The following is a 10,498-nucleotide window of genomic DNA, read 5'->3' on the forward strand; positions in this document are numbered from 1 at the left end:
AATGTGTGTTCTTTTATTTTTGTTTTATGCCTTTTACAAAAAAAAATCAGTCTAAATAAATGTGAAAATACATGATCTCTAGAAGGTTTTATTTGAATTGAGAGAAGCTCCAACAGAATGAACTAATGTGTTTCGTCGGAAAATACTTGTCTTGAAGGATGTTTGAATTAAATTAATATGAACATTTTCCAATCATATGAATTTAATTGTATTCATTTTATTATTGAAATGATTTTAGTTTTATTATTTGAATTTTATGAATCTCTCAATATTTTATTTGTGATTTTTTGACTTATAAAAATACAGTTATTGTTCTTACAAAGTTATAAAAATTCAAATATATATTTTAAATTGGTTTATTCAATTTTAAAAATAATATTTTTTCATTATAATATTCCATGGGGCCCATAGTGCACATGGGCCCACCATGTGGCATGTGGGTGGGGGCCCACACGTGCCACAAAAGGGTGGCACGTCCCACCCTCTTTGGATTCTCTTGTTTGCTTCTAAGATAAGGTTAGTTTGATTTGTGGCATGTGGTCAAATCTTGGAAGGGAATGGCTTTATCTATTTTGTAGCAAGTTTGTTTTAAAGAGATATGATCAATTTGGATTGATATGGATCTTATCTTATTTATATTTGGTAGTATTTATCTACTTGATATTATTTAACATATCCTTATGGAATATGTGACATGGATCGTGTAATTTTATAGAATGCATGATATTTATTTTATTTAAATATATTGATGGGAAAATAGTTTAGGAAAAGCGGATAATAGTTCATGCACTTTCCATAATTTTGATGACCCATTTATGGAATGGATGGCTCAGATCTCTCACCCCACAAGTCACTCTTGATCGACGGTCTATGTTCAATCTCACAAGAAGAGGCAAGCTAAGAAAAACCCTAAGAAACCCTAATCATATTCAAAGCCTATAAAAATAGATTGTCTCTACTCAAAAATCTCTATACCTTATATTTTGTACCTAATTCCCGGCTTTCTCTCTCATATCCCAAAAAGGGGGCGCACACCACTCTCTCATGTTTGATCTCTCTCTCCCACATTGTGAAAAAACATAAGGGTTTAGGTTATGGAATTATTCTCTCCTATCTCTCAAATATGGATTTATGGCTAAGGGTTTTAGGATTTAGCAAAAAGAGAATCCATCTCTCTCAAACTAGGTCGCTAAAAGAATTCACCTAGGGTTTGATTTTGTGATCAAAGGGGTTTTATGTTCCATTGGTGTGGCTTGGCCGAAATTTGCTATTCCGGTTCGAGATTGAAGCTAGACCATTGATCCCGCTCCATCGGATGGTGGTGACTTAGTGTGGGGTGTAATAAGCCCGGTTGAGGTAATCTCCGACACTCTTCTTTTTTTTGTTTCTTGCAATCTTATATTTTATTCTCAAACATAGTGCATAGTTGTTTCAATGGCATCAAGTTATTAAGATCTTGGTTTTTTTTCACCGTTTTCTTTTGGCAAAAGATCACTTATAATAAAGACCACATGTAAGTGATCTTTTGCCAAAAGAAAATGGTGAAAAAAAAAAGAACAAGAAAATAAATGTATTCTCCAATAAAAGATCACCTAGGTATTTCTTTCAATAAATATGGGTGATTAACCTAGGACTGTATCACCGAGATATAAAATAGCCATATGCAAGGATACTTGCTTGGGTTTTAATTGTGTCACATTCGAATGTTTGTCTCTTTCTTTCATCTTCTTTATTTTTTTCTTTCTTTCTTTTTTTTTTGGCATAATATCAATTTTGGCAACACATTCGGGCAGGGTTGACATCCTTAAACTTTAATCAATCCATTCCTATAATCTATATACTGAAAATTTGGACACAAAAAAAAAGTAAATTTCGACCTTGAGAAAAATAATGGATGACAAGAAAAAATGTGTTTGCTCCATGTCCAGGAGTGGCAAATCGACAGAAAGAGAGAGCTTTTCATATATGAAATAGAGAGAGAGAGAGAGAGAGAGAGAGAGAGAGAGAGAGAGAGAAAGAGAGAGACGTTGGGAGGGATTGAGGGTAGGCATGAGGTTCGAATGGGATTTCTGAACAAATTTCCCCAGAACTGCATTTAAATTAGAAAAAAGACTTATTGGGCAGGCTAGTACTATCAATGTTGAACCACTCATAAGTTTTGGAAGTATGGGGCAATTCGATGCTAACAACTTTGCAAGAACCATACTTAAATAGAATCCTAAGTATGGGGTGGTTAGATACTAGCAACATCAAACCTCTCTGTACTTAAAAAGAAAAAATCTAAGCAGGGAGTAGTTCGATGTCAAGAAGTTTGTGTTGGATTTGGTGCTATCCAAAATCACGCACATAAGAAAATCCCATATTATGTAGGATTGAAATTGATATTGATAAGTTTCCTAAAGAAAATAAAAATCCAATAAGATTAGGTCTCTTGGATATATCTCTTGGTTTTGAGATATATGTAACATCTGTTGAAGATTGATGTCTTGTATTATGAGTAAATAGGTCTGCCAAGGTGGAGTAAAAAAAAAAAGATGACTTCGGAGGACCATTAAAGCTCAAAGGGTATTTCGGTAATTTGGGACTCGATATATATTCATACAAAAGTATATATATCAATTTGGGACTTGATATATATCTGTATAAAGGTATTTCGATAATTTGTACCATCTATCTAAGACTTGATATATATCGTTGCGATTAAGGGTTCATCCAAAAGTTAAAGGTTAAGGGAAAAACGCAGATGTCTTTGTAATTAAATAAAAACAGTGAGGCGTGAGGAAAAGAGCAAATTGTAACCCCATTTTCATTGCCAATAAAGAAGCTCTAATCTCCCGTGGACGTAGGCACGTTGCCGAACCACGTATATCTTTGCGTTGTGGTTGGTTGTCTATTTCTTTTGTGTTTGTTTCTTCTTTCTTATTTTCGTGGATTACTTTTTGTTTCTACAAATTGATATCAAAGCTTACAAGGTTATTCCGTGTTTGGGGTTTGCTACCACGATGACAAAAACGGGCTCAAGCATCAAGTATGACATTGAGAGGTTCAATGGAAAGAATAATTTCACCATTTGGTGACGAAGGATGAATGATCTTTTGGTACATCAAGGTCTAGCTAAGGCTTTGCTAGGGAAATCAAAGAACCAGCAAAGACGGATGATGAAGAATGACAAGAGATGGAGGAAAAGGCGGTAAGTGCGATTCGTCTGAATCTCTTAGATGACGCCTTGCGTTATGTGGTGGATCGCGAAACTGCTCCGGAGGTTTGGATAAAACTTGAAAGTATCTACATGACGAAATCTCTGACGAACAAGTTGTTCTTGAAGAAGCAGTTGTATTCCCTTCAGATTGAAGAAGGCATATATCTGCTTGAACATCTTAGCGAGTTCAACCAGATCATAAGCTAGTTAGCAAGCCTTGAGGTCGAAATCGAGGATGAAGACAAGGCCCTACTTCTGTTGCATTTGCTTCTAGGATCATACGATCACCTGGTTATTACTCTATTTTACGTAAAGGAGACTCTTAAGACGGACGAAGTCATTACTATTCTTATGTCAAACGAGACAAAGAAGAAGACTAGCAGTATTAAATCTCAAGGAGAAGGTTTTTTTGAAAAACACAAAGAGAGTCATGAAAGGGAGAGATTAAATCAAAGGACGTCTGAAAGAAGAAGTCAGTCAAAATCAAAAGGGAAGGGCAAGTTTATTTGCTGTTACTACAAAAAGAAAGGTCATATGAAGAGAGACTGCCGGAAAAGAAAGGATGATATAAATATGAAAGAAATAGGAAAAACATCTGATGAAGCTAGCGTGGTCGATAGCTCTGACGGAGATGATGAAGATCTTCTCTCTATATCTTCAGGTAAGAATCAATTTACTGATTCTTGGATTTAGATTTTGGTTGTTCTTTTCATTTGTGTCCAAATAGAAACTGGTTCGAAACCTACAAATCATATAGTGGTGGGTCTGTTCTAATGGGGAACGATGCGGTATGCAAGACCATTGGAATAAAAACTATCAAAATTAAGATGTTTGATAGGATAGTACGAACCTTATCAGATGATAGGATAGTACGAACCTTATCAGATGTGAAGCATGTCCCACAATTAAAAAAAAACTTAATATCTCTAGGGGCTCTTGATTTGAATAGTTACAAGTATACAGCAACATGTGGAGTCCTCAAAGTTAGTAAGGGATCTATGCTTTTCATAAAAGGTCAGATGACTGGGAACCTATACAGGTTGATTGGGAATACATTTACAGGTGGAGCTTCCATAACCACAGCTGTTGAGTCCAACACAGATGACACAAATCTGTGGCATATGCATTTAGGGCATATGAGTGAACAAGGTAAGATGAAACTTCATAAAAGAACATTGTTGAAGGCTGTCAGAGCTTGTAAACTGGATTTCTGTAAGTACTGTGTTTTCGGTAAACAGTGCAATATTATATTCAAAACTGCAATTCATATAAGCAAGGATATACTAGACTATATAGACACTGATGTATGGGGGCCTTTACCAATCAAATCCAAGGGTGGGGAAGAATACTTCATTACCTTCATTGACGACTACTTAAGAAAGGTCTGGGTCTACTTCATGAAACACAAAAGTGAAGCATTCACGAAGTTTAAACAATGGAAAGCAGAGGTAGAAAGGAAGACATGAAATAAACTGAAATGCTTGAGATCAAATAATGGAGGGGAGTCCAAGTCTAGATAGTTTCAAGAATTTTGTAAAGAATAAGGGATTGTACGTCACTTTACCACACTAGAAACTCCTCAGCAAAATGGTGTGGCTGAGAGGATGAACATGACTCTTTTAGAAAGATCTCGAAGTATGAGATTGAATGCAGATTTGAAGAAAAGTTTATAGGCAGAAGTCGTTAACATGACATGTTTCATCGTTAATAGGTCATCATCTACAACGATTGATTGCAAAATTCCAAAAGAGATGTGGACAGGAAAGTCGGTAGATTACTTAATGCTAAAGATCTCTGGATGTCCAGCCTATGTCCATGTGCAAAGTGAGAAACGTTCCAAATTAGAATCTAAGTCTAAGCAATGCATCTTTCTCGGTTTTGAGAAGGGAGTGAAGGGATTCAAGCTTTGGAATCATACTTCACATAAGGTTGTGCTTAGCAGGGATGTTGTGTTTGATGAATCTCATATGATGAAGTCAATCAACATGCAAGATGACAAAGTGCAAGTAGATGAAAGTGGTGAAGAAAGACCGACAGTCAAGGTGGAACTAGAATAGTCTAAAACACCAAAAGAGGAAAAATCATATAGCAGCATACTAGAACATCAACAATCACATGGTGAAACTTACAGTTTGGCAAAAGGCAGAAAAAAACTTGTTCACATAGCCCCTGTGAGATACAGCTTTGAGAACATGGTAGCCTTTACTCTAATTGTTGGTATTAGGGCAATCGACTCCTTCAAAGATGCTCTACGTGATGCACAGAGTGATAAATGGATGACAGCCATGATGGAGGAGATGGAGTCTTTGAAAAAGAACAAGACTTGGGAGCTTGTCAAGATGGGCAAGGGAAGGAAAGTGATTGGGTGCAAGTGGATCTTTCGGAAGAAAGAGGCAGCAACAGAAAATGAATGTGAGAGATTCAAGGCTAAGCTCGTAGCAAAGAGCAACACTCAGAAGGAGAGAGTGGACTGCAATGAAATATTCTCTTCTGTTGTCAAGCACACTTCAATAAGGTTATTACTTCTTTTAGTAGCCATGTTTGATTTGGAGCTAGAATAGCTTGACATGAAGACAACGTTTCTTCATGGTAATTTGGAGGAACAAATCTTTATGGGGCAACCTGAAGGCTTTAAGGTGCATGGAAAGGAAGATCAAATTTGCTTGCTTAAGGGATCACTTTATGGTCTTAAGCAATCTCCCAAGCAGTGGTACAAGCAATTCGACTCTTTTATCGTACGGATTGGCTATTCAAGAAGTGAGTATGATTGTTGTGTTTATTTTAAAGTTTTTTATGATAATTCACTTATTCTCTTGATGCTTTATGTTGACGACATGTTCATCACTGCCAAGAATGCGTGTGACATAACTTCTCTCAAGTCTATGTTAAGTTTTGAGTTTGATATGAAGGATCTAAGGGTTGTTAATAGGATCCTTGGTATGGAGATTCATAGAGATAGAAATGCACATAAACTCTGGCTAACTCATAAAAGGAATGTTGAAAAGGTGCTGGACCGTTTCAACATGGAAAAGGCCAAGTCAGTTAGCACTCCATTGGCGAGTCACTTCAAGTTATTTGAACAGCAGTGTCCCACTACGGATGAGGAGATAGAGCAGATATCTCTGGTGCCCTATGCTAACGTAGTCGGAAGCCTCATGTATGCTATGGTTTGTAGCAGGCCAGATTTATCTCATGCTGTCAGTGTTGTTTATCGATACATGAGTAATCTTGGAAGGGAGCATTGGAATGCTATTAAGTAGATTTTCAGATATCTGAGCGGGACGTCATATCTCGAAATTATGTTCAACAATAAAATAAGCTCTACAAAACTGTCAATTTCGACTATGCTGGTAATTTAGATAAGCGAATGTCTATTGCAGGGTATGTCTTCACACTAGCAGATGGACCTATTTCATGGAAGGCAATGCTTCAACCCACGATTGCCTTGTCTACGACAGACGTAGAGTACATGGCAGCAGTTGAGGCTGGAAATGAGGCGATCTGGTCGACTGGTTTGGGGTGGAGCAAGAAGGTAATGTGTTGCATTGTGATAGTCAGAGTGCCATAAATCTTGCAAAGAATCAAGTGTTTTATACAAGGACAAAACACATTTATGTGAGACATCATAAGATCTGGGAGATTGTGTCAAAAAGAATTATTCACCTGAAGAAAATTTATACGAATGATAACCCTGCAGATATGCTTACAAAGCCGGTCACCACGGAGATGTTCAAGCTTTGCTTGGATTTGCTTAATGTCTCTCATTGTTGAGAGTGAGGGAAGCACCCCATGGCAGGTGGGGGTGCAGTTGCGCACCTTTATAGACGTATGGGGATGAAGACATCTTCAGGGTGGCTCGACAAAATTCAAGCCAAGGTGGAGATTGTTGAGGATTTATGTCTTATACTTTGAGGAAATAGATTTGCCACGGTATATAAAAAAAAAAAAAATACGACTCTGGAGGGCCGTTAAAAGCTTGAAAGGTATTTCGGTAATTTGGAACTTGATATATATCCGTACAAGGGTATATATATCAATTTGGGACTTGATATATATCCGTACAAGGGTATTTCGATAATTTGTACCATCTATCTGGGACTCGATATATATCGTTGCATTGGAGGTTCATCTAAAAGTTAAGGATTAAGGGAAAAACACAGATCTCTTCGTAATTAAATAAAAACAGAGAGATGTGAGGACGAGAGCGCATTGTAACCCTATTTTCATTGCCAATAAAGAAGCTTTAATCTTCCATGAACGTAGGCACGTTACCGAACCACGTACATCTTTATATTGTGGTTGATTGTCTCTTTCTTTTGCGTTTGTTTCTCCTTTCTTGTGCTGATAACTTTGCAACAACCATATGTAAATAGCATCTTAATTATGGGGTGGTTAGATGCCAGCAACATCAAACCTCTATGTACTTGCAAAGAAAAAATCTAAGCATGGAGTGGTTCGATGTCAAGAAGTTTGTGTTGGATTTGGTGCTATCCAAAATCATGCACATAAGGAAATCCCATATTATGTGGGATTGAAATTGATATTAATAAGTTTCTTAAAGAAAATAAAAATCCAATAACATTAGGACTCTTGGATATATCTCTTGGTTTTGAGATATACGTAACATCTATATGAAGCTTCCTATTAATGTGGAATCTGAATCTTATATATATGGGATGAAAGAACATAGAATTTGTGTGCCCTATTTGGATCATCATAGGGGAATGGAGATTCCTTTAGAGAGACGGAGGCATAGCCTCCTATGCATAAGATACAAGGTCTCTTGTTAGAGGGAAGAGAGCTTCCTATGGAGAGAAACTTTGTGATGGTGCTATTTTGGAGAGTGATATGCTAGTTTCTTATAAAGAAGTGGTTTTTATAGAGATTTTGGGTGGATTCTTTCTTTTAGTAAGAGACAATATCAGTTGCTCTCAAGGTTCTCTTTTTAGTTGTGGTCTCTTACTAGATAATGGTTTAATTATGGAATAGAGAAGAGAGATTGGTAGTGGTGTCATTTGGGAGAGCAATTTTAAAAGAGTTTGCTTGACTGGGTTATGTCGAGGTTAAATAGATAATTCCATGTCCCAAAATCTTTCATTGGTATAGTGGATTTCAGCTTGTCGTGTCCGTAGATATCGCTCTTCTAGGGTGAACCACGTAAGTCTTTGTGTTCTCTAATTTTTTTTCTTGCTTTATTTGCTTATTGCCGGTTCTATTTTTTTCATACTTTATTTGCCAAGAATCAACCCATCAGGTTTAGAGCTTTCGTGCACAACAGTTTGAACCGCCCCATGCATTGTCCAAAATCATTTGTCGTGTAGTTTAATGTTCCTATTATCGACCAAACAATTTGATTTCTACGATGTCATAAAACCCTATAATTCATAAAATGAAAGTACAACTTGATATGGCAACATCGAACCAAGGTTCGATGTTTACAACATTGAATGAGGGATGAAACTAGAATAAAAGGATGTCAGAGTATGGCCACAAAGGCCTCATGACAATTGTTAACTAATATGCTTCCTCTTTCTTTCGATATTGATGAATTTAATAACATTGTTTGTTTTCTATAATAATATTATATTTCATAATTATTTCTAACCACCTCTTATACAACGTGCCATTTTTTTTCATCAATAAAAGTTGAAAAGTCATTTTTAAGAAAGAAAGTTATAGAGATCGAATGCCTATTCATAGATCATAGGCAAGGGCAAAAATTTACCATTAGATGCAAAATCTGCCTTAAATACCATCGAGGCAAGGGAATAAGCAAAAAGGCCTAGGGTTGGCTACACCATTGTAAAAAAATACTAACAAATACAAGAGCTCCATGCAAAAAAATACTAACAAATACAAGAGCTCCATGCCTTTCTTGGTTATCCATATGCTCAATAACCCATTTTCGTAACTATTTTCGTAACTTTCATCAAAAGAAACATAAAGAAGTAGGATCTAGGGGTAAATTTTGGCAAAGCATGGACCATTGGTAATTTTACATTTTTCAAATAGATATATAATTTTCTCAAATATAAAAAAATAAAAAATTTTGCATAACAAAAGAAAGAAAATCTGACCAAATACCAATGAAAGATGTATTATTTAACATTTTGCACATTCAAATCATGATCATGGTGTTCTGATGGGTATTTGAAATTAAATCAGATAGGTAAGATGTTAAATAGTTGATTTCTCATAAGTATCTTAATAAATAGCCCACAAAAGAATAATATTAGATCAAACCAAAATAGTGCAAATTATAGATAGCCCCCAAAATGAATTTTGTAGACATCTTACCCCCCATATTTTTAGTGTCATAAGGCCAAACACTATTTTTTCATGCATTTATCCCCCAGTTAAAAAGTCAAAAAACTTGAGACTGAAATGTTATGCTCCTCTCTCGCTCTCTCTACCCACAACTATCTTTATCTCACTCTCTATCCACCCTCACTCTTTCTCTCACTACCTACCTTTTCTCTCTATCTGCCATCTCTCTCACTCTCTCTACCCACTATCTTTTTCTACCCACCCTCTCTATCTCTCTCTCTGTTGACTGTCTCTTTCTCTCTCTACTTGCCCTCTCATATTCTCTCTACCCGCCCTCTATCTCTCTAACTCTCTCTATCTACTTGACCTCTACGACCGTTTCTCTAATGCTTTCGGGCCACGGCAACGCTCGCTTCAGTTATGGTTAAGAGCTTCTGATATCTATACTAGTTACAAGGTTTTACTCTCTCTCTCTCTCTCAGTTGTTTTTCAAATGAAACAAGATTTTTTCTCTCCCACTCTCTCTCCCCTCTTTTACAATTAGTTTTTTTTTTTCCAGATTTTTACGACTCTCTCTTTCTGTTTGAGATATTCTCTCTCTGTTTGAGATAGGCTTTCAAATGTTTCAAAATTGTTTCCCACACTCTCCTCTTTTCAATTGGATTTTACCGATTTTATGAGGCTCTCTCTCTAATTTGGGTTTTTCAAATATTATATGAACAATTAAAGAGAGGAAGATAGAGAGAAGGCAGGTAGAAAGAAAGAGAGATAGAGAAAGGAGGGTAGAGAGGGTGGGTGGAGAGGGGGTAGAGAGAGCGTGGATAAAGAGAGTGAGAGAGGGGAGGTAGAGAGAGGGTAGAAAGAGTGAGAGAGGGCGGGGAGAGAGAGTGGGTAGAAAGGCATAAAAAGAGATAGAGGGTGGGAGAGAGACTGAAAGAGAAGAAAGGCATTTTAGTCTCAATTTTTTTGACGTTTTGACTGGAGGTTAAGTACAAGAAAAAACCGTATTTGTATATAAGGTGTAATATTAAA

This window comes from Amborella trichopoda, chromosome 1 (genome assembly GCF_054954075.1).
Source record: "Amborella trichopoda isolate Santa Cruz 75 chromosome 1, AtrichopodaSantaCruz75HAP2 v2.0, whole genome shotgun sequence".
NCBI lineage: Eukaryota > Viridiplantae > Streptophyta > Magnoliopsida > Amborellales > Amborellaceae > Amborella > Amborella trichopoda.